This window comes from Amia ocellicauda, chromosome 14 (genome assembly GCF_036373705.1).
Source record: "Amia ocellicauda isolate fAmiCal2 chromosome 14, fAmiCal2.hap1, whole genome shotgun sequence".
NCBI classification, from domain to species: Eukaryota; Metazoa; Chordata; class Actinopteri; order Amiiformes; family Amiidae; genus Amia; species Amia ocellicauda.
Genome location: NC_089863.1, coordinates 22,014,494 through 22,042,071, shown reverse-complemented (window position 1 = coordinate 22,042,071; position 27,578 = coordinate 22,014,494). Strand labels below are relative to the sequence as shown.

The 27,578-nt window shown below is 43.0% G+C and overlaps 10 non-coding genes across 10 annotated transcripts; 7 read left to right on the top strand and 3 right to left on the bottom strand.

Annotated features, from left to right (window-relative positions):
- The first annotated feature begins 2,311 nt into the window (after positions 1 to 2,311).
- Positions 2,312 to 2,383, top strand: trnag-ucc (transfer RNA glycine (anticodon UCC)). The gene has a single exon. It is a non-coding gene; the product is annotated as a tRNA-Gly (tRNA).
- Positions 2,384 to 6,453: 4,070 nt separating this feature from the next.
- Positions 6,454 to 6,524, top strand: trnag-ccc (transfer RNA glycine (anticodon CCC)). Its single transcript has one exon. It is a non-coding gene; the product is annotated as a tRNA-Gly (tRNA).
- Positions 6,525 to 7,327: 803 nt separating this feature from the next.
- On the top strand, positions 7,328 to 7,399 carry trnam-cau (transfer RNA methionine (anticodon CAU)). Its single transcript has one exon. It is a non-coding gene; the product is annotated as a tRNA-Met (tRNA).
- Positions 7,400 to 7,625: 226 nt separating this feature from the next.
- trnag-ucc (transfer RNA glycine (anticodon UCC)) lies at positions 7,626 to 7,697 on the top strand. Its single transcript has one exon. It is a non-coding gene; the product is annotated as a tRNA-Gly (tRNA).
- A 3,310-nt stretch (positions 7,698 to 11,007) lies between these two features.
- On the bottom strand, positions 11,008 to 11,079 carry trnaa-ugc (transfer RNA alanine (anticodon UGC)). Its single transcript has one exon. It is a non-coding gene; the product is annotated as a tRNA-Ala (tRNA).
- Positions 11,080 to 12,266: 1,187 nt separating this feature from the next.
- trnag-ccc (transfer RNA glycine (anticodon CCC)) lies at positions 12,267 to 12,337 on the top strand. The gene has a single exon. It is a non-coding gene; the product is annotated as a tRNA-Gly (tRNA).
- Positions 12,338 to 13,139: 802 nt separating this feature from the next.
- Positions 13,140 to 13,211, top strand: trnam-cau (transfer RNA methionine (anticodon CAU)). Its single transcript has one exon. It is a non-coding gene; the product is annotated as a tRNA-Met (tRNA).
- A 226-nt stretch (positions 13,212 to 13,437) lies between these two features.
- On the top strand, positions 13,438 to 13,509 carry trnag-ucc (transfer RNA glycine (anticodon UCC)). Its single transcript has one exon. It is a non-coding gene; the product is annotated as a tRNA-Gly (tRNA).
- A 10,471-nt stretch (positions 13,510 to 23,980) lies between these two features.
- On the bottom strand, positions 23,981 to 24,054 carry trnam-cau (transfer RNA methionine (anticodon CAU)). Its single transcript has one exon. It is a non-coding gene; the product is annotated as a tRNA-Met (tRNA).
- A 2,462-nt stretch (positions 24,055 to 26,516) lies between these two features.
- Positions 26,517 to 26,589, bottom strand: trnam-cau (transfer RNA methionine (anticodon CAU)). The gene has a single exon. It is a non-coding gene; the product is annotated as a tRNA-Met (tRNA).
- Positions 26,590 to 27,578: the final 989 nt, after the last annotated feature.

The window sequence follows — 27,578 nt, the reverse complement described above, 5'->3', positions numbered from 1 at the left end:
AAGGTTCAGTTCCCTCAGTCTCTCCGAGTAGGACTTTCCCTTGAAGAAATGGAATAAGTCTGGTTGCTCTCCTCTGAACTGCCTCTAAGGCAGCAATATCCTTTTTGAAGTGTGGTGCCCAGAACTGTACACAGTATTCCAGATGAGGTCTAACTAGCGCATTGTACAGTCTTAACATTACTGCCCTTGTTTTAAATTCTACACTTTTGACAATATACCCTAGCATTCTGTTTGCCTTCTTTATTGCTTCCCCACATTGCTTGGATGGAGAAAGTGAGGAGTCCACATAGACTCCTAGGTTTTTCTCATGCGTTACTTCATGTAGATCTGTACCTCCCATAGTGTAATTATAGTGGACATTTTTGTTACCTGCATGTATTACCTTGCACTTGTCCACATTGAATTTCATTTGCCAGGTGTCAGCCCACAACTGAATATTATCTAAGTTCCTCTGAATAGCCTGTGCTGCCAAGATTGTATCTGCTGAGCCACCTTTTTTCTTGAAGTACTGTTGGAAATATCCCATCTGGCCCAGGTGATTTGTTTGTTTTTAATTCTGCTAGTCCCTTTAGTACCTCCTCCTCATTTATCCTGATCTCTCTTAGGGTTTGACTGGACTGATTGTCAACCTGTGGCATGTCATCTGTTTTTTCTTTTGAAAAAACCTCTGTGAAATACTCATTTAGAATATTTGCCACATCTTGTTCAATTTCCAAGATACCTCCGTTTTTGCCCTTTATCTGTTTCACCTCCTCCTTTATTAACCGCTTGCTGTTGTGATATTGAAAAAAGCTCTTTGCATTGGTTTGAGCTCCAAGAGCTATGTTTCTTTCTAATTCCCTCTCTGCTTTCCTGATCCCTTTCTTAAGATCTCTTTGCAGCTCAACATATTCTATGTATTTTGTTTCGTCACCATCCCTTTTGTATGCACTATACAACATTGTCTTCCTCTTTAAATTTTTTGCATACCTCTATTATACCATTTTGGCCAATGTTTTTTGTTCCTCAATTTGCTAAGTTTTGGTACAAATTGCTCCTGAGCCTCGAGTAGTATATTCTTAAAATATACCCATGCATTTTCAACTAACTCTGTATCCAGTGTGCTCCAGTCTACCTCTTCTAAGTGCCATCTCATACCTTCAAGGTTTGCTTTTCTAAAATTGTAGACCATTGTTTTAGACTTGGACCTTGTTTTTTGAAAGAATGCCTCAAAGACAACCATATTGTGATCACAACTTGCCATTGGTTCTCTAACTACTGTCCCCCTGACTCTATCTTGGTCATTTGAAAAGATCAAGTCAATACATGCGCTCTCTCTGGTTGGTTCCCTGACAAATTGAGTTAGAAAGCAGTCATTTACCATCTCAACCATTTCCATTTCTGCTTCTGTAGTCCCCACTGGGCTTTCCCAGTCTAAGTTTGGGAAATTGAAATCCCCCATTATAACAGCCACATCCTTGCTACATGCAGTCCTGATTACACTTTACAATGCAGCATCTTTCTGAATATCTGAGTTTGGTGGCCTGTAACACACTCCTACCGCTAATCCTCCAGATCTCTTGTTCAAAAGTTTCACCCACAAAGATTCTGTTCCGTTACTGGGATCTAATACAAGTTCTTCTGCCTCAATGTCATTTTTCACATATAATGCTACCCCACCCCCTCTTCGATTTTGCCTGTCTCACCTAAACTGTGTGTATCCTTCCAACTTGTATTCATCCCCATCATTTTCTGTAAGCCATGTTTCTGTCACTCCTACAACATCATAGTCACACACCAGCACTGTGGCTTCCAAGTCTAACATCTTGTTCCTTATACTCCTGGCATTGAGGTACAAACATTTCAGGACTTTCCTACTGGCAGTTTCCCTTGGTTTCCTTTCCTTAGTGGAACATCTCCCATTGTCATAGCTCCCTGCCCCCCTGGTTCCTAGTTTAAATGCTTCTCAATTTCACTGCACATACGCTCTTCCAATGCATTAGCCCCCCGTCTGTTTAGATGTAGACCGTCCGGTTTGTACAGGCGTGTTGCAAGCGTGCTGGGCCCATAACCCAGAGGTCGATGGATCGAAACCATCCTCTGCTATGTTTCAACTTTGGTTTTGTTTCATTTCGGAAAGGTCTGAATAAAGTGCAATCTGGAAAGATGCTAATGGACATTTTCCTTCCGCACTCAGGAACAGGAAACTGCAGATAACGCAGGGCTTCCCAAATGTTCACCGATTGCAATTTGGAAAACGAATTGCCTGCCACTTTGCAATCCTGGAATCATGTTCGACCACAGTGAGATATTGTTGGGAAGCAGTTTCTAAGCGTTGGTGGTATAGTGGTTAGCATAGCTGCCTTCCAAGCAGTTGACCCGGGTTTGATTCCCGGCCAACGCAATATACACTCCCCTTTCTGTCTGTTCTCAGCTGCCTAGTGTGCTCTTTCATGCTGCTTCAGACACTTTTAAGAACATAAGAGAGTTAACAAAAGAGAGGGGACCATTCGACCCATCGTGCTCGTTTGGTGTTCATTAATATCGAAGTGATCCAAGGATCCTTTCCAGACCATTTTTAAATGTTCCCAAACTTTCAGATTCTACCACATCGCTGGGTAGTTTATTCCAGATTGTGACTACTCTCTGTGTAAAGAAGTGTCTCCTGTTTTCCGTTTTCAGGACTTTCCTACTGGCAGTTTCCCTTGGTTTCCTTTCCTTAGTGGAACATCTCCCATTGTCAAAGCTCCCTGCCCCCCTGGTTCCTAGTTTAATGATTCTCAATTTCACTGCACATACGCTCTTCCAATGCATTAGCCCCCCTTCTGTTTAGATGTAGACCGTCCGGTTTGTACAGGTCCCATCTATCCCAGATGAAAGACCAATGCTCCATAAACCTAAACCCCTCTTCCCTACACCAAGCTTTCAACCACGTGTTAAACTTTCTAATCTCTGCCTGTCTCCCTGACCATGACCAGTGGATTCCCCCCGGCTTTGGCCAGTAGCCCGTCTACTAGTTTAGGGAGATCTGCAACCTGAGCACCAGGCAGGCAAGATACCAATGCGGGTCTCCATGTCACTAGAACACACTGTGTGATCTACACCTCTAAGAATTGAGTCTCCTACTATAACTACCTCCTTCGTCTGGGGGGGGATTGGGCACCATGGTGCTCTGGTGCTCAACTGCCCCCCATCACCCTCTGAGCTGTCACTGTCCAACTCAGTGTCCAGCAGTTGGAACCTGTTGGGCAATTCAAGCTCTTGGGGTGTCTCTACGGGGTGTGCACGCCCTTTTCTGCGGTTACGACCTACTGTAACCCAGCAGATCTCTACGCTGTCCTGCCCTAAGGTCTCAACTCTCCTAGGTTTTACCCCTAATTCACACCTAATTGGCCCCACCTGGCTCCTCCTGCAACAGAATTCCTGCTAGTCCTAGACAGATCAAGATTCTACAGATCAACAGATTCTACAACCTGTTTACTTTCACCACCTCAGCAGCTGAACTGAATTGGCTTCAATTTAGGCAAACTACAGACAATGCTAACGTCAATTTAAGGCAAACTTAAAACAAAATGAGCAATGCTAAGACTATTCTGAAACTAGTCAAACAACAAGATGGCTACCTCTCACCTGTACTCTCCGGTCTCTCTCTGTGGCAACTTGAAAATACTTCTGTTTACCTTTTTGCAAGATCAACGACAAGGTGGTAAGCACTTTACACTGTCAGCTGTGCAATTACTCATGCAACCTTAGTGTTACTGGTTACTGCTGGTGTACAAAACACTGACCCCGACGTCATTTGAACACGCACCCTTGTGATCTAGAGTCAGACGTGCTACCCTTGCCACAAGAGCTCACTGCTTTCAAGGCGGGTGGTGAAACGCTCCTCTTTAAATTATTATTGGTAGTAGTAGTAGTAGTAGTAGTAGTAGTAGTAGTAGTAGTAGTAGTAGTAGTAGTAGTAGTAGTAGTAGTAGTAGTAGTAGTAGTAGTAGTAGTAGTGGTGGTGCATATCCGATACAGCGTGCTCTACATATTGCTTTGAATGCATGTGTAATTTACTCATGAATTTAGGTCCGTTCCTTGCTGATGGATTGATTATGGAGAGAGGGAGGGTCTACATATAAGTCGGTGTCCTGTGGGGGACAATGCTTTGCTTAAGGAGTCTGCATTTGGTAGACTTTTGAGGTGCACAATTCAGTGGGAGAAAACGCATCGGTCGGTGCTTGGTTAACACTTCTTTTTTAGTAGCTTAGTAGAGCCAATGAGCTCGGTGTTAGTGCGTGTGCCTCCAATGTATCACACCTGGCACCTGTCCCCGCTAATTCCCTAGTCCTGACGACGGTCTGTGTTTAACTTCAAGCCAACATGTAAAGACAACGCGCGTTTTAGATGGCATGTGTGTCAACGTGATGATGACGATGTTCAAGTACACCGTGCCGTTTAAAGCGCCCAAATCTTACAGCCTGCGCACTTACACTCACCTAAAGGATTATTAGGAACACCTGTTCAATTTCTCATTAATGCAATTATCTAACCAACCAATCACATGGCAGTTGCTTCAATGCATTTAGGGGTGTGGTCCTGGTCAAGACAATCTCCTGAACTCCAAACTGAATGTCTGAATGGGAAAGAAAGGTGATTTAAGCAATTTTGAGCGTGGCATGGTTGTTGGTGCCAGACGGGCCGGTCTGAGTATTTCACAATCTGCTCAGTTACTGGGATTTTCACGCACAACCATTTCTAGGGTTTACAAAGAATGGTGTGAAAAGGGAAAAACATCCAGTATGCGGCAGTCCTGTGGGCGAAAATGCCTTCTTGATGCTAGAGGTCAGAGGAGAATGGGCCGACTGATTCAAGCTGATAGAAGAGCAACTTTGACTGAAATAACCACTCGTTACAACCGAGGTATGCAGCAAAGCATTTGTGAAGCCACAACACGTACAACCTTGAGACGGATGGGCTACAACAGCAGAAGACCCCACCGGGTACCACTCATCTCCACTACAAATAGGAAAAAGAGGCAACAATTTGCACAAGCTCACCAAAATTGGACAGTTGAAGACTGGAAAAATGTTGCCTGGTCTGATGAGTCTCGATTTCTGTTGAGACATTCAGATGGTAGAGTCAGAATTTGGCGTAAACAGAATGAGAACATGGATCCATCATGCCTTGTTACCACTGTGCAGGCTGGTGGTGGTGGCGTAATGGCGTGGGGGATGTTTTCTTGGCACACTTTAGGCCCCTTAGTGCCAATTGGGCCTCGTTTAAATGCCACGTCCTACCTGAGCATTGTTTCTGACCATGTCCATCCCTTTATGACCACCATGTACCCATCCTCTGATGGCTAAACTTCCAGTATCTTGTTACTGTTTATATGAGTAAAGAATACAATGTATTACATTGTATTCTTTACTCATATAAACAGTAACAAGATACTTTACTTATTACTCTCTGGGCAAAGTAATTAGTTACTTTACTATTAGATTACTTTGCATTTCACCCCAAACGTTGCGGGACCTCATTAAACAATTACAAAGTTACACCCACACATGCGGTCGAATAAAGACAGAAACATAGTGTTATCTCTTGCTGTTCTAATAAAGCGCCACAGGAAAACCAGGCCAGTGTCGGAAGTCCACGCCCTGATGTGGGAGGAGCGGAGCGATTGTGGGTTTGGTTTGTGTCTCGTTTTAAAGACAGTGACAGAAAGCAACACTACGAGCGATAGAGCCTGGTGTGGAAAGGACTTTTGTGGCTGTCTTATTCTGTATGCTTTAGATGATTGGAGACAGCTAAAAATATACAAGTTTCTGTTAAGAGATATTACGAATAGCTAAAAGGGTATAGACAACATTATATTCAGAAGTTACTGTAAGAAAACTTTCCATGTGCAACACTAAAATAAATATTTGCTATGTATTATTATTATTGTTATTATTGTAATCTTTATCAAGATATGTGTTAGTAGATTTGTATTTTAAATTGCTGAACTTGACTCCCTTAACGTATTACTCTTACTACAGATTTGTAACTGCAAATGACAATTTCTGTAATATTTTTAAATTACACCGTAGACGTGCTTAACCAGGGCGAGTTACAGCTGAAATAAAACACACACGTATCACGATGAATCGTACAGTAACAGCAGCTACAATAGAGTTGCACGTTGCACTCGTGGCGTTTATGGACTTATGGACGCATTTATGAAACCAGTCCTTAATGTTTCAGAGGAAAACCCAGATCTGCTTTATTTATGTATACATTCATTGAACTTGTAAATGGGCACACGTTAACGAAATCGTGTTCGCCTTCATACTGATTGTCTCTGCACCTGTGATGATGTGATTGGCTAGGTACGTATTAAGCAGATCGACAACAGACTAATAAGGATAATCATTAAGACATCATCTTGCCCCATGGGACGCTTTCTATGAATTTGCTTCAAGGACGCAAGCCAGAGCTTCCCCAGCAGCGCCAGTGGTGTAGTGGTATCATACAAGATTCCCATTCTTGTGACTCGGGTTCGATTCCCGGCTGGCGCATCCGACACAGCCCGCTCTCTTTCTTCATTTGATTGTACTTTATCATTTCATTCTTTTCTTCATTCCAGAATGCAGCGGCAAGACTCTTCTTTAGCAATTGACTGGATCATTTCTTTCTTTTGAGGTTATTCAATTTCAAAAACACAGACAATATTTTCTGGGAGTTATATTTCAGAAATAAAACGAGGCACATTGGTGACAAATGCCAGCCCTCTTTTCGAATCAATTGACACAATAATCTGCGCAATAGGTAGTCACATTCTGTTGCAGCAGAGAAGGGGTAGTTATCCATCTCGTGTTATTTCACAGGAGTTCGTAAGTGCCCGTTTCAAGTTGAGGAGCTTACGTGACAGTTCCTGTAACTATTCACTTCTTTACCTGGTGTCTATTGTGTAACGCGCCGCATCTTTTTATTTATTAATTAATTTATTTATTTCCATTTTCCGATACTGTCTGGCTGAGCCCCCGTGTCCTAGTGGATCAGACACTGGGTTCCTAAGCCAGGGAGTGTGGCTTTGAGTCCCAGCTGCTCAGAAGCACGGTCATTTTTAAGCTCGGATCTGAGCTCAGACTGAGCCCCGATCCGCTTAGTACAACACAATTGACATGATGCTTCCCACAGCACATACAGGGTGAAATGTAAAGGCACTGAAACTAGTAACGCTGCTCCAGCGCATGGAGAAGCTCGGTGTGCAGTCTTGAACAGGAAATTGGAAATAACGCAGGTCTTTGCAAACTTGTATTGCTTGCAATATGCAATATAGGAGTGGCTGTGAAGTTAACAGGTGGCTGAGTGGCCAAGGAGCAGAGTGGCGCAGCGGAAGCGTGCTGGGCCCATAACCCAGAGGTCGATGGATCGAAACCATCCTCTGCTATGTTTCAACTTTGGTTTTGTTTCATTTCGGAAAGGTCTGAATAAAGTGCAATCTGGAAAGATGCTAATGGACATTTTCCTTCCGCACTCAGGAACAGGAAACTGCAGATAACGCAGGGCTTCCCAAATGTTCACCGATTGCAATTTGGAAAACAAATTGCCTGCCACTTTGCAATCCTGGAATCATGTTCGACCACAGTGAGATATTGTTGGGAAGCAGTTTCTAAGCGTTGGTGGTATAGTGGTTAGCATAGCTGCCTTCCAAGCAGTTGACCCGGGTTTGATTCCCGGCCAATGCAATATACACTCCCTTCTCTGTCTGTTCTCAGCTGCCTAGTGTGCTCTTTCATGCTGCTTCAGACACTTTTAAGAACATAAGAGAGTTAACAAAAGAGAGGGGACCATTCGACCCATCGTGCTCGTTTGGTGTTCATTAATATCGAAGTGATCCAAGGATCCTTTCCAGACCATTTTTAAATGTTCCCAAACTTTCAGATTCTACCACATCGCTGGGTAGTTTATTCCAGATTGTGACTACTCTCTGTGTAAAGAAGTGTCTCCTGTTTTCCGTTTTGAATGCCTTGAAGCCCAATTTCCATTTGTGTCCCCGGGTAGTCTCCTCTGTTCCAGGGTGAAAAGGTTCAGTTCCCTCAGTCTCTCCGAGTAGGACTTTCCCTTGAAGACCTGGAATAAGTCTGGTTGCTCTCCTCTGAACTGCCTCTAAGGCAGCAATATCCTTTTTGAAGTGTGGTGCCCAGAACTGTACACAGTATTCCAGATGAGGTCTAACTAGCGCATTGTACAGTCTTAACATTACTGCCCTTGTTTTAAATTCTACACTTTTGACAATATACCCTAGCATTCTGTTTGCCTTCTTTATTGCTTCCCCACATTGCTTGGATGGAGAAAGTGAGGAGTCCACATAGACTCCTAGGTCTTTCTCATGCGTTACTTCATGTAGATCTGTACCTCCCATAGTGTAATTATAGTGGACATTTTTGTTACCTGCATGTATTACCTTGCACTTGTCCACATTGAATTTCATTTGCCAGGTTTCAGCCCACAACTGAATATTATCTAAGTTCCTCTGAATAGCCTGTGCTGCCAAGATTGTATCTGCTGAGCCACCTTTTTTCTTGAAGTACTGTTGGAATTATCCCATCTGGCCCAGGTGATTTGTTTGTTTTTAATTCTGCTAGTCCCTTTAGTACCTCCTCCTCATTGATCCTGATCTCTCTTAGGGTTTGACTGGACTGATTGTCAACCTGTGACATGTCATCTGTTTTTTCTTTTGTAAAAACCTCTGTGAAATACTCATTTAGAATATTTGCCACATCTTGTTCAATTTCCAAGATACCTCCGTTTTTGCCCTTTATCTGTTTCACCTCCTCCTTTATTAACCGCTTGCTGTTGTGATATTGAAAAAAGCTCTTTGCATTGGTTTGAGCTCCAAGAGCTATGTCTCTTTCTAATTCCCTCTCTGCTTTCCTGATCCCTTTCTTAAGATCTCTTTGCAGCTCAACATATTCTATGTATTTTGTTTCGTCACCATCCCTTTTGTATGCACTATACAACATTGTCTTCCTCTTTATATTTTTTGCATACCTCTAATATACCATTTTGGCCAATGTTTTTTGATCCTCAATTTGCTAAGTTTTGGTACAAATTGCTCCTGAGCCTCGAGTAGTATATTCTTAAAATATACCCATGCATTTTCAACTAACTCTGTATCCAGTGTGCTCCAGTCTACCTCTTCTAAGTGCCGTCTCATACCTTCAAGGTTTGCTTTTCTAAAATTGTAGACCATTGTTTTAGACTTGGACCTTGTTTTTTGAAAGAATGCCTCAAAGACAACCATATTGTGATCACAATTTGCCATTGGTTCTCTAACTACTGTCCCCCTGACTCTATCTTGGTCATTTGAAAAGATCAAGTCAATACATGCGCTCTCTCTGGTTGGTTCCCTGACAAATTGAGATAGAAAGCAGTCATTTACCATCTCAACCATTTCCATTTCTGCTTCTGTAGTCCCCACTGGGCTTTCCCAGTCTAAGTTTGGGAAATTGAAATCCCCCATTATAACAGCCACATCCTTGCTACATGCAGTCCTGATTACACTTTACAATGCAGCATCTTTCTGAATATCTGAGTTTGGTGGCCTGTAACACACTCCTACCGCTAATCCTCCAGATCTCTTGTTCAAAAGTTTCACCCACAAAGATTCTGTTCCGTTACTGGGATCTAATACAAGTTCTTCTGCCTCAATGTCATTTTTCACATATAATGCTACCCCACCCCCTCATCGATTTTGCCTGTCTCTCCTAAACTGTGTGTATCCTTCCAACTTGTATTCATCCCCATCATTTTCTGTAAGCCATGTTTCTGTCACTCCTACAACATCATAGTCACACACCAGCACTGTTGCTTCCAAGTCTAACATCTTGTTCCTTATACTCCTGGCATTGAGGTACAAACATTTCAGGACTTTCCTACTGGCAGTTTCCCTTGGTTTCCTTTCCTTAGTGGAACATCTCCCATTGTCAAAGCTCCCTGCCCCCCTGGTTCCTAGTTTAATGATTCTCAATTTCACTGCACATACGCTCTTCCAATGCATTAGCCCCCCTTCTGTTTAGATGTAGACCGTCCGGTTTGTACAGGTCCCATCTATCCCAGAAGAAAGACCAATGCTCCATAAACCTAAACCCCTCTTCCCTACACCAAGCTTTCAACCACGTGTTAAACTTTCTAATCTCTGCCTGTCTCCCTGACCATGACCAGTGGATTCCCCCCGGCTTTGGCCAGTAGCCCGTCTACTAGTTTAGGGAGATCTGCAACCTGAGCACCAGGCAGGCAAGATACCAATGCGGGCCTCCATGTCACTAGAACACACTGTGTGATCTACACCTCTAAGAATTGAGTCTCCTACTATAACTACCTCCTTCTTTAGGCCCCTTAGTGCCAATTGGGCCTCGTTTAAATGCCACGTCCTACCTGAGCATTGTTTCTGACCATGTCCATCCCTTTATGACCACCATGTACCCATCCTCTGATGGCTACTTCCAGCAGGATAATGCACCATGTCACAAAGGTCGAATCATTTCAAATTGGTTTCTTGAACATGACAATGAGTTCACTGTACTAAACTGGACCCCACAGTCACCAGATCTCAACCCAATAGAGCATCTTTGGGATGTGGTGGAACGGGAGCTTCGTGCCCTGGATGTGCATCACACAAATCTCCATCAACTGCAAGATGCTATCCTATCAATATGGGCCAACATTTCTAAAGAATGCTTTCAGCACCTTGTTGAATCAATGCCATGTAGAATTAAGGCAGTTCTGAAGGTGAAAGGGGGTCAAACACAGTATTAGTATGGTGTTCCTAATAATCCTTTAGGTGAGTGTATACAGAACCAGCTTGCAATCTGGCCCATTGTTTCACTTCTCACAATGAATACATACACACAAGATGTTTCTCGGACGAATGCTGGGAGAGAGTGCCGAAAAGGCCCATGCTAGTGTGACTGATGAATCACGGGCTCCCGATTTGTTCGGTACTTGCTATGTGCATCCAATGACATAGTGCACGGGCTCCATTAAAAGACAGTCTGGAGATGCCGAGGACTGAACTCGGGACCTCATACATGCAAAGCATGCGCTCTACCACTGAGCTACATCCCCGATGCCAGCCTGTCTTCTCTCAAACTTTGTATCTCTGTCAACAACAAACATACATGCAAAACGAGATAGAAAAGAGCAGTGATGGTGTCGTTACTCACAAAAAGAAATGTATTACGTTGTATTCTTTACTCATATAAACAGTAACAAGATACTTTACTTATTACTCTCTGGGCAAAGTAATTCGTTACTTTACTATTAGATTACTTTGCATTTCACCCCAAACTTTGCGGGACCTCATTAAACAATTACAAAGTTACACCCACACATGCGGTCGAATAAAGACAGAAACATACTGTTATCTCTTGCTGTTCTAATAAAGCGCCACAGGAAAACCAGTCCAGTGTCGGAAGTCCACGCCCTGATGTGGGAGGAGCGGAGCGATTGTGGGTTTGGTTTGTGTCTCGTTTTAAAGACAGTGACAGAAAGCAACACTACGAGCGATAGAGCCTGGTGTGGAAAGGACTTTTGTGGCTGTCTTATTCTGTATGCTTTAGATGATTGGAGACAGCTAAAAATATACAAGTTTCTGTTAAGAGATATTACGAATAGCTAAAAGGGTATAGACAACATTATATTCAGAAGTTACTGTAAGAAAACTTTCCATGTGCAACACTAAAATAAATATTTGCTATGTATTATTATTATTGTTATTATTGTAATCTTTATCAAGATATGTGCTAGTAGATTTGTATTTTAAATTGCTGAACATGACTCCCTTAACGTATTACTCTTACTACAGATTTGTAACTGCAAACGACAATTTCTGTAATATTTTTAAATTACACCGTAGACGTGCTTAACCAGGGCGAGTTACAGCTGAAATAAAACACACACGTATCACGATGAATCGTACAGTAACAGCAGCTACAATAGAGTTGCACGTTGCACTCGTGGCGTTTATGGACTTATGGACGCATTTATGAAACCAGTCCTTAATGTTTCAGAGGAAAACCCAGATCTGCTTTATTTATGTATACATTCATTGAACTTGTAAATGGGCACACGTTAACGAAATCGTGTTCGCCTTCATACTGATTGTCTCTGCACCTGTGATGTAGTGATTGGCTAGGTACGTATTAAGCAGATCGACAACAGACTAATAAGGATAATCATTAAGACATCATCTTGCCCCATGGGACGCTTTCTATGCATTTGCTTCAAGGACACAAGCCAGAGCTTCCCCAGCAGCGCCAGTGGTGTAGTGGTATCATACAAGATTCCCATTCTTGTGACTCGGGTTCGATTCCCGGCTGGCGCATCGGACACAGCCTGCTCTCTTTCTTGATTTGATTGTACTTGTCATTTCATTCTTTTCTTCATTCCAGAATGCAGCGGCAAGACTCTTCTTTAGCAATTGACTTGATCATTTCTTTCTTTTGAGGTTATTCAATTTCAAAAACACAGACAATATTTTCTGGGAGTTATATTTCAGAAATTAAACGAGGCACATTGGTGACAAATGCCAGCCCTCTTTTCGAATCGATTGACGCAATAATCTGCGCAATAGGTAGTCACATTCTGCTGCAGCAGAGAAGGGGTAGTTATCCATCTCGTGTTATTTCACAGGAGTTCGTATGTGCCCGTTTCAAGTTGAGGAGCTTACGTGACAGTTCCTGTAACTATTCACTTCTTTACCTGGTGTCTATTGTGTAACGCGCCGCATCTTTTTATTTATTAATTTATTTATTTATTTCCATTTTCCGATACTGTCTGGCTGAGCCCCCGTGTCCTAGTGGATCAGACACTGGGTTCCTAAGCCAGGGAGTGTGGCTTTGAGTCCCAGCTGCTCAGAAGCACGGTCATTTTTAAGCTCGGATCTGAGCTCAGACTGAGCCCCGATCCGCTTAGTACAACACAATTGACATGATGCTTCCCACAGCACATACAGGGTGAAATGTGAAGGCACTGAAACCTGGAAAGCTGCTCCAGCGCATGGAGAAGCTCGGTGTGCAGTCTTGAACAGGAAATTGGAAATAACGCAGGTCTTTGCAAACTTGTATTGCTTGCAATATGCAATATAGGAGTGGCTGTGAAGTTAACAGGTGGCTGAGTGGCCAAGGAGCAGAGTGGCGCAGCGGAAGCGTGCTGGGCCCATAACCCAGAGGTCGATGGATCGAAACCATCCTCTGCTATGTTTCAACTTTGGTTTTGTTTCATTTCGGAAAGGTCTGAATAAAGTGCAATCTGGAAAGATGCTAATGGACATTTTCCTTCCGCACTTAGGAACAGGAAACTGCAGATAACGCAGGGCTTCCCAAATGTTCACCGATTGCAATTTGGAAAACAAATTGCCTGCCACTTTGCAATCCTGGAATCATGTTCGACCACAGTGAGATATTGTTGGGAAACAGTTTCTAAGCGTTGGTGGTATAGTGGTTAGCATAGCTGCCTTCCAAGCAGTTGACCCGGGTTTGATTCCCAGCCAATGCAATATACACTCCCCTCTCTGTCTGTTCTCAGCTGCCTAATGTGCTCTTTCATGCTGCTTCAGACACTTTTAAGAACATAAGAGAGTTAACAAACGAGAGGGGACAATTCGACCCATCGTGCTCGTTTGGTTTTCATTAATATCGAAGTGATCCAAGGATCCTTTCCAGACCATTTTTAAATGTTCCCAAACTTTCAGCTTCAATCACATCGCTGGGTAGTTTATTCCAGATTGTGACTACTCTCTGTGTAAAGAAGTGTCTCCTGTTTTCCGTTTTGAATGCCTTGAAGCCCAATTTCCATTTGTGTCCCCGGGTAGTCTCCTCTGTTCCAGGGTGAAAAGGTTCAGTTCCCTCAGTCTCTCCGAGTAGGACTTTCCCTTGAAGACCTGGAATAAGTCTGGTTGCTCTTCTCTGAACTGCCTCTAAGGCAGCAATATCCTTTTTGAAGTGTGGTGCCCAGAACTGTACACAGTATTCCAGATGAGGTCTAACTAGCGCATTGTACAGTCTTAACATTACTGCCCTTGTTTTAAATTCTACACTTTTGACAATATACCCTAGCATTCTGTTTGCCTTCTTTATTGCTTCCCCACATTGCTTGGATGGAGAAAGTGAGGAGTCCACATAGACTCCTAGGTCTTTCTCATGCGTTACTTCATGTAGATCTGTACCTCCCATAGTGTAATTATAGTGGACATTTTTGTTACCTGCATGTATTACCTTGCACTTGTCCACATTGAATTTCATTTGCCAGGTGTCAGCCCACAACTGAATATTATCTAAGTTCCTCTGAATAGCCTGTGCTGCCAAGATTGTATCTGCTGAGCCACCTATTTTCTTGAAGTACTGTTGGATTTATCCCATCTGGCCCAGGTGATTTGTTTGTTTTTAATTCTGCTAGTCCCTTTAGTACCTCCTCCTCATTTATCCTGATCTCTCTTAGGGTTTGACTGGACTGATTGTCAACCTGTGGCATGTCATCTGTTTTTTCTTTTGAAAAAACCTCTGTGAAATACTCATTTAGAATATTTGCCACATCTTGTTCAATTTCCAAGATACCTCCGTTTTTGCCCTTTATCTGTTTCACCTCCTCCTTTATTAACCGCTTGCTGTTGTGATATTGAAAAAAGCTCTTTGCATTGGTTTGAGCTCCAAGAGCTATGTTTCTTTCTAATTCCCTCTCTGCTTTCCTGATCCCTTTCTTAAGATCTCTTTGCAGCTCAACATATTCTATGTATTTTGTTTCGTCACCATCCCTTTTGTATGCACTATACAACATTGTCTTCCTCTTTAAATTTTTTGCATACCTCTATTAAACCATTTTGGCCAGTGTTTTTTGTTCCTCAATTTGCTAAGTTTTGGTACAAATTGCTCCTGAGCCTTGAGTAGTATATTCTTAAAATATACCCATGCATTTTCAACTAACTCTCTGAAGACTCTGTATAGGAAGTTGAAGAAAGTGTTTTGTGATTATTATATAATGTTTTATATTAATACTAGCATTAGAAGTAGTTTTGTATACAGACTGAGCACATTCGATTTAGCAGTACAAGTAAAGGGTCAACAAGGTCGATTTGTTAGAAACTCCTGTCAGTAATGAAAGATTACACAGTGCCGAAATAGCCTACAGCTGTCTGCTGAGAATTTGTTTATGACTTAATCGTTTCTCCAGATAGGCAGGAATTGTTTCTGTTAAAGAACGATTGACACTAGGTAAATGATGACCGTGGGATCGCATCTTCCTAGTGCACATCAAAGACGGACATCTGCTTTGGATCCATCACCTCTTCACGGGAGGACAGATCGTAAAACGGACCCGGACCTGTTTCTTCTGATTGGATGAACGGCCATAAGATGTTACGTCATTTTTCCCATAAAGTTGTACTCATGTTTGTAAACATTAAGTCTCACTGAAGGAATTATTTCTGACGTGGAGCTTCCGAGTCGGCTCCATTAAAGTTCTATTTGCTTTATCTCTGCGACTTCTCCTCTTATTTCCCACACGGTTCTACAACTTGGCGTCACGAATGAGGATCTGAACTTGCCTCCACTCCCGGGACCAAAGCAAGGGTGAGTACCTTTAAAAATTACCACCCTGTATATTTAGATTTGATCTCGGGATTGTGTTTGGCTATCAGATTGTAATTTATAGAGAACCTGTGGAGAGGTAGAGGTAAAACAAATAGAAAGGTTGACTGTACAGCGGAGGTTCACAGTAGGGTGAACTCCAGGTAAGACAGATCTGCAGGGAGAGATACCAAAGGAACCGAAAGGTACGATTACGAGGCCTGCTGAGCCCCAAGTTAAGCAAGGAAATCATTGTACGCCAGGGCCAGAGTTAGTGGCAGTCAATAACCAGACGGAACTGGAGGTACTGTAAAGTCCAACGATATAGCCCCATCATTGGCAAAGATAGGGTTGGCATTATGGCATTACAAGATGTGTCTATATGTGAATACCTACAAGAGAAGTTTAAGAAACTTCAACTTAAGATGGAAAAGGCAGGATGGGATCCTAACTGGGTTCCCAAACAGCATAGAGAATGGTGGAATAAGGAAAAGAGAGAGAAAAACTTCTGCCCCTCCACCATATAAACATTCAGACAACCCCACTGATAATAGAACAGAGTCTAAACTTTACCCAGATTTGAGTTCATTCAAGTCAGAGAAAGTAAAATTAGCACCTATAGAGACGCGCACTAAGGAAACACCGCGATGTAGACGGACAATTTTATGCATTAACAACGTCGGTGCATCGCCCCTTCACACCCGGAGAGAAACACACAATTTTAAGCGACCTTCCAAAACTTAAACCCAATCATGGGAATCTGGATTTCTGGGAAAATTTTTATGAGATGTTAGATGTACACCAAATGCACGCTAGAGACGTACATATAATAATTAAAACTAAATGTCCAAGGCCAATCTGGGACGGGTTAAAAGCCGCCCAGCAGGATGGTACCTGGATAACAGCTGGAAATGATAATAATAATCTAAGGATCACTAACTTCATCACGGCTGTAAAGACAGTTCTCGGAGCAGGACAGGGAAATTGGGGTATAGTCTGTGGCGTCGTACAGAAGCCAGGAGAGACTTGCTACGATTATGCGGAACGAAAGTACACTACTTTTAGAGAACACTCCGGAATGCCAGACACCGAACGTGATAATGCGATCTTTTTAAAATTACTAAAAGAAGGGTTTTGTAAAGCACACCAAGACATCCTCAATATGGGTGTGACTGTACAATTGTACAATGGGCTTCAGAGGTAGAAAACAAGCAGTCAAAAGCTAAAATAAATGCTGTGGCAGCTATATCTGCCATAACACAAAACGGAGGTAAATGTTACAATTGCGGAAAAATAGGACATGTCGCTAAAGACTGTCGGTCTAAATCAACCCGCCCTAAGTGCACTTTCTGTGGGAGGACAGGGCACACGGGAGACAAGTGCTGGAAAGCAGGCGCTCCAGGCGAACACGAAGCGCCCTGGAATCAGACCAAGACAAACCCAGGCAGCCCAGAGGAAACGCGGAGCTTCTGCAGATCATCTGAGATCTGACAGAGAAACTAAATAGGAAATAGGTCGCCTCGGCACCCGAGGTCGGCACATAACCGCACTGTTAGGGGGTCGGCAGTGTTCAATGTTGGTGGATACAGGTGCCTCTGTCTCGATAACCGATCTCCCCCTCCCACTGACTAAACGCAGACTACAGATCTCAGGTGTAGGCGGCGCATGTATCACAGCCACACTCAGCATACCTCATCTTCTAGAAATAGGCGATCTCCTAATTCCAGTGTCTTTTTGGGTTTGTAAAAACCCAGAGGGGACAATATTTGGCATAGATATCCTTAGAGAAGCCGGCGCACTAATGGATGCTAATAATAATCGCATAATATGGACCAATATACACGGGAAAAAAAGGATACACAAAGATACGCAACAAATTGCGCTAGTATCTCACTCACACCGCCAACATCTCATATATGGCCAGACACACCACTTGGACACGTGTGTCAGGCATTTCCTGATGTTTGGGCAACACATTAACAAGATTGTGGTCTGGCACAAATTGAACCTATAGTTATCCCAGGTCCAGTACACAAAGCACATAAACAGTATCCTATTAAACCAGAAGCTTTTACGGCAGTTCAGACAATTATTCAAACATTGCAAAATGAAGGAATAATACGCGAAACGCATTCAACCACTAATTCTCCAATCTGGTCAGTGGCAAAACCAGACGGCTCATGGCAACTTACAATTGATTACACACAATTGAATAAAGTTACACCCCGATTACACCCGATTGTAGCCAATCCCAACACTATATTAAACGATTTGAAACCCGAACACTCTATTTTTACGGTCCTGGATATTAGCAATGGATTTTGGAGCCTGCCACTCCACTCTGATTCCCAAAATAAATGTGCGTTTACTGTATTCGACAAACAGTACACATGGACTAGAGTGCCACAGGGATTTCACAACAGCCCAACACTCTTTCACCAGGCAATGGCCAAGACTTTAGAAGCAATGGGTCTGACACCCTGGGATAGTTTAATCATCCAGTACGTGGATGATCTTTTGATTGCGTCTCCTGATGAGACCGCACACTTAGGCGCATTAATTACAGTCCTCGGTGTCTTACAAAAGGCAGGATTTAAAGCAAGCCCTAAGAAAGCACAAATAGGCCTAACTAAGGTTCAATATCTCGGACACAACATTTCACAAGGACAAAAATCTATAACGCATAATAGGCAAGAAGCCATTCAAAATATGCCAAAACCACATAATGTTAGGGCTGTGTGTAAAGTTATGGGGCTCCTTAATTATTGCCGCACTTTCATCCCTAATTTCACAAAAGCCACAGGTCCGATACAGGCGTTAATCAAAGGAAGCCCGGCTCCCTTGGACCCCATAGACTGGGGACATGAACAGGAAATAGCCTATCGTGTAATAAAACAGGCTCTCAGCAATGCCCCCGCCCTCGGGTTACCAGATCATACTAAACCATTTCACCTCTACTATTCCCAAGATGGGATCTATTATACAGCAGTTCTGACACAGGAACATGGGGATAGGCAACGTCCCGTCGCCTATTACTCCACAAAGCAACCTACGGTAGCAGCAGGCATGCATCGCTTTATGGCAGCAGTAGACTGTGCCTCTTGGGCAGTGCAGGCATGCGAGCCGATTGTAATGAACACACAGTTGATTCTGCATACAGGACACATGTTAGTTGAATTATTACACACCGGCAAATTGCGTTCAGTCTCCGATAGTAGACGAGCTGGATGGGAAGCCGTTTTGCTCCCCAGAGATAAATCCATACAAATAATAAAAGACACACGAGTAAACCCAGCAGATGGGATGTTAGGGGAGGGAGAAGAGCATACATGCTCTGAGCTGGTGCTCCAGGAGGACCACAGTCGCTTCCTAGAAAACCCCCTCACAGACCCTGACTTGGAACTATATGTTGATGGATCCAGGAAAATAATAGATGGAATCCCCCACACTGGGTGGGCGGTGGTATTGGATGACAGCACCGTTGTAAAATCTGGATCCCTGCCAGGACACTGTTCAGCCCAAGCGGCAGAACTCGTGGCGTTGACTGAGTCATTAAAAATAGCGAAAGACATTAAAGTTAATATTTTCACTGACAGTCGCTATGCATTTGGAGTAGTACACGACTATATGGCAACCTGGGAATGTAGAGGGTTTATAACAACAGCAGGAGAAGTAATCAAACATTATGAGTATGTTATAGCCCTAGCTGAGGCAGCACACCTTCCAGAAAAGGTAGCAGTAGTTAAAGTGAAAGCTCATCAGAGTCTTTCTGATGATGGATGCCCGCGCACCCGTGGGAATCACTTTGCAGACCTAGCTGCGAGAAAGGCAGCAGAGACAGGCAGTCATGTGACGTTATCAGGATTCCCCTGCTCTAGTAAACTTGCGAGTATCCTAGAAAAAAAATTCTGACCTCGCACAGCTACAGAAAGACTGTGAGAAGAATGAAGTACAAGAGTGGGTTAAGGGAGGTGCAGTACACTCAGACGGTTTGTGGCGAAGTCCTAACTTACAATGTGTATTAGCACCCCAGTGTATTAGGTCAATGCTTCTGGACCAGTACCATGGCCCAGCTCACACGGGTCGCAAGGCCATGTTAACTCAATTGCGTGAACACTGGTGGTGGCCTGGCATAGGCAGGGACACTGCGAAGTGGTGTCAACAGTGTATTCCTTGTGCACAAGTAAACCCAGGTAAACCGATCAAAGTCACTAAATCACACCAGCCCCGGCCTCGAGGTCCGTGGGAAAATATTCAAATTGACTTTACAGGACCCCTGACAAAATGTCATGGGACATCCTATTGCTTGGTAATAATTGACCATTTCACAAAATGGGTTGAGGCTTTCCCCTGCAGGGACTGCTCTGCCACCACTGCAGCACGAGTCCTAGCAACTGAGGTTATTCCTCGATGGGGTGTGCCCCGTCAAATGGACTCAGATCAAGGGACTCATTTCACCGGTAAGGTGATGAAGGAAGCATGTTTACTGCTGGGGTAAAACAACGATTTCATATACCTTATCACCCTCAGAGTTCAGGCTTAGTGGAGAGCACTAACCGGACACTGAAGAAAAGTTTGGCAAAAGCCCTGTTAACTACAGGCAAGGGATGGAGAGTAGCACTCCCCCCTGTGCTGTATAAACTTAGAGCATCACCTAATCGGAGTACTCAGCTTTCTCCATATGAGTTAATGACAGGGAGAGCTATGCAACTCCCTGCTGGCATCTGGGGTCCCATTGATCCCAGTGCTCCATTCAAAGACCATCTTAAACAGTATGTGGCACAGCTATGTACACACTTAAAAAAACTTAGATCACAAGCACGTGATCTCCAGTCCCTCAGAGACTTGGAACTCAAAGAGGAAATGCCAACAACACTTCCTGAGGTTGGTTCACAAGTAATGTGTGAAAAATTTCCAAGCAGACCAGGGCTCAGGCCCAAATGGAGAGGACCACATAATGTCCTTCTTTCTACAGACACTTCGGTTTGTATTGATGGACAGGAGGGGGGTACTAGATGGAAACATTGTTCACAAGTTAAAAATTATAATCCAGGAGAACTGTGTACTAAACCTTTATCTTTTCTCATTCCTAGGAAAGCAACAGTTGCAGATTTCCTGAATTTTGAGAGACATTCCCCTAACTGGTAAAGGTTTTGTCCCCCTACAGGTACTAAGAGATAATCCAGCATGACGACGACTGTGTACACTAGAGTATTTGGACTGATCTGCCTGTCCTTAGTTGAATCATGGACAGATAACAAATTTATCCAAATGACACGCACCTATGCAAATGCCCTTAATAAAACAAAATGTTGGGTTTGTTCCCACATTCCACACGACACTAAGAAAGGGGTTCCAATGATCCCCATTCCAATTCCAGTATTTTCTGATTATTCACAACTTAGAGTTGCCTCTAATGTACGGTATGCATATGATTATGCCTTAGGCATCACAGGAGAATGGTACTTTAGACCGAAGATGGATCAGAATAGAAGATATTTTAAAATGCCATATATTGACTTGGCTCACAGTAACAAAGGATCTGTGTGTGTTTCATACTATAACCAAACCATGCAATCCCAATTGATAGGTAATAGTACTTGTAATCACACTGTGGCTATCGATGGTCTTGACTTTAGGTATCAGACTTGTCGATTTTACGCTCCATGGAATGGGACTTATTGGATATGCGGCATGCGGGCATATTGGGAACTTCCTTGTAAGTTCACAGGTTCTTGTTATTTAGGATTTGTGGTGCCAGCTTTGCGCCACACTGAAGATAAATACCTTCCAGATATAGAACAATTTACTCACCCTAAAGGTGAGATAGGGGAAGGAGACAGGTTTGCTTCCATACTATTTCCTATGTATGGAGTCGGAAGAGCAATAAAGGAAATCAGATTAGTAGCTGGTATATTAGAAACATTAAGTATTTCTACAACTGAAGTTCTCAGCAATTTAACAACTGAAATAGTGGCTATGCGAACTGTTGCCCTCCAGAACAGGCTAGCTCTAGATTTCTTGCTAGCAGCACAAGGAGGGACATGTGCCATTATAGGGCAGGAATGCTGTACTTACATACCAGATAACTCTGAACACATTTATAATCTTATAGAGCACATTAGGAAAGCAACTACAAAGATACACCAGTCCTCCGGAGGAAAAACCCTCTGGGGATGGCTTGCTGATACCTTTGATAATCTGGGTATGATTGTATTAAAAGGATTGATATCGGTAGTTACTATTCTGCTATGTCTGTATGTTTCTTTTTTATGTCTTAAATACACTGTTCAAAGAGCATCTCAACAACTTTGTAAACCTCATAATGTATCTACTATGGTTACAGCTGCTATTAAAACACCCTCGTTGGCAGACTTTCTCTAAATTTCTACTAAACGACACCGTCCCTCACTCGGGAGGAGCAAAACTCACACACCCATTGACACAAATCTTATTCTATCCCCTTGGTTCTGGAGGCTCCATGTGACTGAGGACAAATGGATTTAGTATCAAAGGCAATAAACCTCATGACTCAAGGAAAACCAAAGGATGCATTGGAAAGATACTATTACAAAGGTCACTCACTCACGCCTACAGGACATTCTGTACATTCACATTTAGGGACACACACTTATCGCTCTCCCCGACAGCAGGGACACCCTTACACTCGCCGTACACACATATACACCCCACGGGGAAGGGTTGGGATGAAGGAGCTGAAAACGCAGCGTCAAATCTTCCTAACCCCTTGCTTGTAACTGATAAACATAACTTTTCTTTGGCTTCTTTCCGCTTTGCTCTATTGCCAAACAGCAGGGAATGAAGACTCTGTATAGGAAGTTGAAGAAAGTGTGTTGTGATTAATATATAATGTTTTATATTAATACTAGCATTAGAAGTAGTTTTGTATACAGACTGAGCAGATTCGATTTAGCAGGACAAGTAAAGGGTCAACAAGGTCGATTTGTTAGAAACTCCTGTCAGTAATGAAAGATTACACAGTGCCGAAATAGCCTACAGCTGTCTGCTGAGAATTTGTTTATGACTTAATCGTTTCTCCAGATAGGCAGGAATTGTTTCTGTTAAAGAACGATTGACACTAGGTAAATGACGACCGTGGGATCGCATCTTCCTAGTGCACATCAAAGATGGACATCTGCTTTGGATCCATCACCTCTTCACGGGTGGACAGATCATAAAATCTTCAGATTGGATGAACAGCCATAAGATGTTACGTCATTTTTCCTATAAAGTTGTACACATGTTTGTAAACATTAAGTCTCACTGAAGGAATTATTTCTGACGTGGAGCTTCCGAGCCGGCTCCATTAAAGTTCTATTTGCTTTATCTCCGCGACTTCTCCACTTATTTCCAACGTGGTTCTACAACTCAGACTTAGTAACGCGTTACCCACAACCCTGGAAAAGAGTTGCACTGTCGTTTCTTGAATCTCAGAGCATTCTAAATCTGTTTCGGAGGCGTTCCCCAAAGGCACAATATGTGGATGATATGGGCAAAAAGAAGGAGAAAAAGCTACTGTGCGCTAGATGACATGTAAAGCAAGGAACACATTCGTTACTGTCCCAGCAATCTCCGAGAAACACCGTGTGTACGCATCCACTGTGATATGTGATTGAAACAACGAGATTGCAAGCGCCTTATGTGCATCATTTTTACTTCTCGGGTTGAAGTCACAGACAGACTGTGGTCAAAAAGTAGGGAGTTATCAGGGCCAGGTGCCAGGGATGATACATGTAAGGTACACGCAATAACGCCGAGCTATAGCCTCCACTATGCTGAGTGTTGCTTTGTGGGTACAGCGACTAAATTAAGACATGTTGAAGTCAATCAATCAATGAATAAATACATGTCCATTGATTTATGTATTGATGTATTTCTTTCAACATTGAATTCTTTGTGTAATGTCGTTTTCAACACAGTCCTCAACTCTTGTTGTCCTTGTCGCCAGCACGGGTAAGTGTGTGCTCCTGAGTGGTAAAAGGACCCTTGTCAGAGGTGGGATTCAAAGCCAAGCCTCTACAGGAGATGATGACCTGCACGCAGCACCTTACACCACTCAGCCATCCTGACTTGTGCTGCAGTGATCAAATTGAGTCGTTGCCGACGTCATGGAAAACAATGAACTTTTCAATGACTGTGTTCTGCCAGGGCTTCCTTCACTTTGACTTTTGGGATCACGACGTCATCTCACCAATGGCCGAAGTAGCTCAGTTGGGGGAGCGATAGACTGAACATCTAAAGGTCCCTTGTTCCATCCCAGGATTTGGCATTTTGCCATGAATTTCTTCAGACAGCGCAAGCAACCACTTTATTGCACAGGTGTGCGCCTTTTTTCTGCAGCTGGAGATCAGTGTGGTAGAACTCAAAGATAAAGGAAGAGTGCTTGCCCCCGTGTGAGGGTCGAACTCACCACCTTCAGATTATGAGACTGACGCGCAACCTACTGCGCCAACGAGGCACGGCACAGCCAGCTCCCTCTACTCCAACTGACCTCTTAGCATGACAACCACTCCGATGAACATTCGTGAACACATATTTTCCCCGAATGACAACCATGCGCCTGTGATGTAGTGATTAGCTAGGTATGTATTAAGCAGTTCGACTGCAGATTATTACAGATAATTATTAAAAGACCATTGTGCCCCAGGGGACGCGTTTTATATGTCTTGTGCATTTGCTTCGGTGACAGAATCTAGAGCTTCCCCGCAGCGCCAGTGGTGTAGTGGTATCATACAAGGTTCCTGTTCTTGTGAGTTGCGTTTGATTTCTGGCTAGCGTATGCCACACAGCCTACTTTCTTACTTGCTTTGATTGCCCTTGTCATTTCATTTTTTTCTTCATTCCAGAATACAGCGGCTAGACTTTTCCTCGGCAATTCATTGGACCATTTCTTTCTTTTGAGGTTATTCAATTTCAAGAACACAAAGACCATACTTTCTGGGAGTTATATTTCAGAAATAAAACGAGACACTCTCAAACTTTGTATCTCCTTCAACAACAAACAAACAAGCCAAAAGAGAAGGAAAAGAGCAGTGTTGGGGTCGTTACTCACAAAAAGTAATGTCTTACATTGTACTCGTTACTCATATCAAAAGTAACTAAACACTTTACTTATTACTTCCTGGAGAATGTAATTAGTTACTTTACTTTTTCATTACTCTGCATTACACCCCAAACGTTGCGGGACCTCAATAAACAATTTCAAAGCTACACCAACACAAGCAGTTGATAATGACAGAGACATACTGTTATCTTTTGTTGTTTTAATAAAGCGCCACAGGAAAACCAGGCCAGTGTCGGAAGTCCACCCCCTGTTGTGGGAGGAGCGGAGCGATTGTGGGTTTGGTTTTGTGTTTCGTTTTAAAAATGAAGAAAGAAAGCAACACTACGAGCGATAGAGCCTGGTGTGGAAAAGACTTTTGTGGCTGTTTTATTCTTTGTGCTTTAGATGATTGGAGACAGCATAATAAATACACGTTTCTGTTAAGAGATATTAGCAGTAGCTAAACGTGTATAGACAACATTATACTCAGACAAGCATTACGTTACCATAAGAAAACGTGCAACATTAAAATACATCTTTGCTATTTATTTTTATTATTGTTATTATTGTAATCATCATCAAGATATGTGCTAGTAGATCTGCATCTTAAATGTCTCAACTTGACTCCTTTAACTTATTACTCTTACTATAGATTTGTAACTGCAATCGACAGTTTTTCTAATATTTTTAATGTACGACATAGACGTCCTTATCGTCCTTATTAAGACCATATCGTTACAATGTGTAATGCAGTAACGAGAACAAAAAAAAGGAATCAGTAACTGTAATATTATTACTCCTTTTGGAACCATACCACGTTACGTTACTCGTTACTACCAAAAGTAAAAACATTACTGTAATGCGTTACTTAGTAACGCGTTACCCACAACCCTGTAAAAGAGTTGCACTGTCGTTTCTTGAATCTCAGAGCATTCTAAATCTGTTTTGGAGGCGTTCCCCAAAGGCACAATATGTGGATGATATGGGCAAAAAGAAGGAGAAAAAGCTACTGTGCGCTAGATGACATGTAAAGCAAGGAACACATTCGTTACTGTCCCAGCAATCTCCGAGAAACACCGTGTGTACGCATCCACTGTGATATGTGATTGAAACAACGAGATTGCAAGCACCCATGTGCATCATTTTTACTTCTCGGGTTCAAGTCACAGACAGACTGTGGTCAAAAAGTAGGGAGTTATCAGGGCCAGGTGCCAGGGGTGATACATGTAAGGTACACGCAATAACGCCGAGCTATAGCCTCAACTATGCTGAGTGTTGCTTTGTGGGTACAGCGACTAAATTAAGACATGTTGAAGTCAATCAATCAATGAATAAATACATGTCCATTGATTTATGTATTGATGTATTTCTTTCAACATTGAATTCTTTGTGTAATGTCGTTTTCAACACAGTCCTCAACTCTTGTTGTCCTTGTCGCCAGCACGGGTAAGTGTGTGCTCCTGAGTGGTAAAAGGACCCTTGTCAGAGGTGGGATTCAAAGCCAAGCCTCTACAGGAGATGATGACCTGCACGCAGCACCTTACACCACTCAGCCATCCTGACTTGTGCTGCAGTGATCAAATTGAGTTGTTGCCGACGTCATGGAAAACAATGAACTTTTCAATGACTGTGTTCTGCCAGGGCTTCCTTCACTTTGACTTTTGGGATCACGACGTCATCTCACCAATGGCCGAAGTAGCTCAGTTGGGGGAGCGATAGACTGAACATCTAAAGGTCCCTTGTTCCATCCCAGGATTTGGCATTTTGCCATGAATTTCTTCAGACAGCGCAAGCAACCACTTTATTGCACAGGTGTGCGCCTTTTTTCTGCAGCTGGAGATCAGTGTGGTAGAACTCAAAGATAAAGGAAGAGTGCTTGCCCCGTGTGAGGGTCGAACTCACCACCTTCAGATTATGAGACTGAAGCGCAACCTACTGCGCCAACGAGGCACGGCACAGCCAGCTACCTCTACTCCAACTGACCTCTTAGCATGACAACCACTCCGATGAACATTCGTGAACACATATTTTCCCCGAATGACAACCATGCGCCTGTGATGTAGTGATTAGCTAGGTATGTATTAAGCAGTTCGACTGCAGATTATTACAGATAATTATTAAAAGACCATTGTGCCCCAGGGGACGCGTTTTATATGTCTTGTGCATTTGCTTCGGTGACAGAATCTAGAGCTTCCCCGCAGCGCCAGTGGTGTAGTGGTATCATACAAGGTTCCTGTTCTTGTGAGTTGCGTTTGATTTCTGGCTAGCGTATGCCACACAGCCTACTTTCTTACTTGCTTTGATTGCCCTTGTCATTTCATTTTTTTCTTCATTCCAGAATACAGCGGCTAGACTTTTCTTCGGCAATTCATTGGACCATTTCTTTCTTTTGAGGTTATTCAATTTCAAGAACACAAAGACCATACTTTCTGGGAGTTATATTTCAGAAATTAAACGAGGCACATTGGTGACAAACGCCAGCCCTCTTTTCGAATCGATTGACGCAACAATGTGCACAATAGGTAGTCACATTCTGCTGCAGCAGAGAAGGGGTAGTTATCCATCTCGTGTTATTTCACAGGAGTTCGTATGTGCCCGTTTTAAGTTGAGGAGCTTACGTGACAGTTCCTGTAATTATTCACTCCTTTACCTGGTGTCTATTGTGTAACGCGCAGCATCTTTTTATTTTTTTAATAATTTATTTATTTATTTCCATTTTCCGATACTGTCTGGCTGAGCCCCCGTGTCCTAGTGGATCAGACACTGGGTTCCTGAGCCAGGGAGTGTGGCTTTGATTCCCAGCTGGGGTGATCCTTGCTTTGCTTTCGCCCACCACACGGAAATTCACTGCATGTTAAACAGCCGTATCAAGCTCTGATCCTGCTCAGAAGCACGGTCATTTTTAAGCTCGGATCTGAGCTCAGACTGAGCCCCGATCC